The 3,279-nt window shown below is 34.5% G+C and overlaps 1 pseudogene; it reads left to right on the top strand.

The window, feature by feature from the left end:
* The first annotated feature begins 1,444 nt into the window (after positions 1–1,444).
* LOC140531907 (asparagine--tRNA ligase, cytoplasmic pseudogene) lies at positions 1,445–2,508 on the top strand (annotated as a pseudogene).
* The last annotated feature ends 771 nt before the right edge of the window (positions 2,509–3,279 follow it).

Below are 3,279 nucleotides of genomic sequence, written 5' to 3'. Positions count from 1 at the left end.
GATACAAATGTGAAAAAGAGAGGCAGTGCTTAACCTTAAGGAGCTTATCACCTAATGGAACAAAGAGTTGAGAAAGCTACCTGGCATGGGGACATAGTGGAGAAGGCATAGATGTTTAAAAAGAATGTAGCCAGAGGCATCAAAGAAGTCTATATTGAGGGGGATAGTCTTTTCAGATTTGAAAGACATGTTTTTTTCAAATTTGGAAGAGAGAAACCTAACACCTTCCTTCAGCAGCTAACAAAATGATTCAACCAAAGAGAAGGCAACTAGGGACATGCTGGTGCCAAGCTGTCTGACCTGGTAGAGCAGATTGTTAAATTTTAAGTGTATTTCCACCTTGTAAATGGATAAATATTACAAACAATGGCCTATTTTATTGTTTTGTTAAATTATCTAAACTTAAGAAAGTGATGGAGAAATCGCTAATGAGAATTAAACTTAAAAGTACATTATGAATTAGCTTCCGGATTTTTCCACATCCCCTCCAACAACTGTCACTTTCCCCTTGATTCATTTTAGGCAATCTGATAGGTATAAAATGATATCTCAAGGTTGTTTCATTTCTCTAATTAATAATGATTTGGAGCATTTTTTCATGAGACTACAAATTGTTTAGATTTTTTTACCTAAAAACTGCCTATTTAGAGCCTTTGACCACTTATCAATTGGAGAATGAGTCACATTCTTATAGGTTTTGCAAAGTTCTTTTATATATTTGAGATATGAACCTTTTATCTTAGAAACTGTCCATAAAATTCCCTGCTCCCCCATTTCTGCTTTCCTTCTGATCTTGGCTACATTTATTTTATTTGTCCAAAACCTTTTTAATTTAAATAATCCGTTATTTACCTTATTCAGCCCTCTATCTCTTGTTTATTCATAAATTGTTCATCCATCCACAAGTCTGATAAGTAATATGTTCCATGTTCTTCCAATTTTCTTTTAATAGCTCTCTTTATATCTGGATCATATATCTATGTTGAGCATATCTTGGTAAATGGTGTAAGATATTGGACTATGTCAAATTTCTGCCATACTGTTTTTCAGATTTCCCAACATTTTTTTTTTTACTAAATTATGAATTCTTATTCCAAAATATTTAAATCTTTATATTTGTCAAATAAAAAGTTACAATATTTTTTGCTGCAGTAAATTGTATGTTTACTTTGTTCTATTGTTCTACCTTTCTATTTCTTAGTGAATATCAGATACTTTTGATAATTACTGCATTATAATACAGTTTAAGACATGGCAAACCTCCTTCATTTACATTTTTTATTAGTACCTTTGACATTCATGACTTTTTGTTCTTCCAAATGAATTTTATTATTTTTTTCTAATTCAGGAAAATAATATTTTGATAATTTAATTGGGATGGCACTGAATATATAAATTAGTTTAGGTAAGATTGTCATTTTTATTATATTGGCTCTGCCTATCCATGAACCTGTATCAGCTCTGTCAATGATACAATGGAGACACCTTGTTTACAAAGAGTAATATGACAGTGTATGGAATGTCCAATCTTACAGCATAAGGTAAAGAGGCACCACTAGCCCATGAGCAGAGCTGTGACTATTGAGAATTGATTGGCTTAGCCCCTGCTGGAGGAGCTGATAACCTGAAAAATGAAGAGTCTGATGTAGATGTCCAGCCTAAAAATAGATACATGATAATCTTAGGAAAGAACATGTCCAAAATCTTGAAAGCATGGTTGGTGGTCACCACATGCTTTAGAGATTACTTTTCTGATAGGGGATGTTATGAAGTCACTCCTCCCACATTAGTACAAACACAGGAGGAATGTCATACCACATTATTCAAACCTGACTATTTTAGAGAAGAGATATTTTTGACTCAATTGTTACTTGTGTCCCAGCTTTAGGAGTTGTCTTTTGTATTGTTCAGTCACCTAGAGAAGAACAGTCCAGGACACAAAGACACCTAGCAGAGTACAGTCTCACTGAAACTGACTACCCTTTGTTGACTTTTGATAATCTCCTAAACCATTTGGAAGATTGATTTGTGATGTAGTAGACAGAATCTTGAAATATCTGCAGCAGTCTTATAATATGACTTCAACCTGACTTTTGTACCCCCCAAAAGACTTTCAAATGGATGAAGTACTCAGATGCCCTTGTATGGCTAAAGGAATTTGATATAAAGATGGAGGATGGGACCTACTATGTATTAGGAGAGAATATCCCAGAAGCTCCTGAGGGACTGATGACAGACACCATGAATGAACCAATCTTGCTATGTTGATTTCCCATAGAGATAAAGTACATCTACATCTACATGCAGTGATGTCCTGAGAATTCCTGGCTTACTGAACCTGTAGGTGTGTTGATGGCAAATTTTGGTGAGATTGTGGGAGGCTCCATGAATATCTGGGATAGTAAATAACTGCTAAAAGAATTTAAAAGAGAGGGTGTTGATTCCACTCCCTACTAGTGGTACACTGATCAGAGAAAATATGGTATATGTGACTTGAGTGTGAAATAATTCTTAAAGGATTTTGAACAGATTTCATACCTGAGACACGCGCATGTACACATGCTTCATACAGTTCTGTAAACCATAACTGTCCAATGAATGATGGCAGTTGGAAAAGGTATACACACACACAGCTTAATGGAAAGTTACAATTTCCCCAAATGAAATGATACATATTTTTTTGTCCCATTAGAATGCAGAGTGTCACTGCTTGTGTTATCTGTTCTCACTGCCATAATATAATCACAATTATTTGGGCTGTCCCAGAAATAAAATGACCTCAAGTGGAAAAAAAATAAAACATTTATAACAACTCTCTTTGTAGTGGCAAAGAACTGGAAATTGTGAGAATGCCAATCAATAGGAAAATGGCTGAAGGAGCTGTGGTATATGATTGTGATGAAATACACTGTGCTATAAGAAATAATGAGCTCAATGATGTTAGAAAAGTATGGATAGACTTGCACAAAAGAATGAAGAGGGAAATGAGGAGACCCAAGAAAATGCTGTACAAAGTAACAATGCTATTGTTTTAAGAACAACTTTGAGTGAATAAGTCATTTTGACTAGTTTTAAATGCCCTAATTAACTGCAAAGTACATATGAAGGAAGATACTATCTGTATCCAGAGGGGGGAAAAATAGAAGTATGTATAGAATGATTTTACACATACATACACACACACACTTTATCTAATGGTAGCCACCTCTAGGGTGGGAGGTTGGAATGGGGAAAGGAAAAAAAATTTACATGGTGACTTCATTATATTTTAAAAAAGAA

This window comes from Notamacropus eugenii, chromosome 3, assembly GCF_028372415.1.
Source record: "Notamacropus eugenii isolate mMacEug1 chromosome 3, mMacEug1.pri_v2, whole genome shotgun sequence".
Lineage (NCBI taxonomy): Eukaryota > Metazoa > Chordata > Mammalia > Diprotodontia > Macropodidae > Notamacropus > Notamacropus eugenii.
Note: the sequence above shows the minus strand (reverse complement) of the source record. Positions and strands in the feature narration are given on the sequence as shown.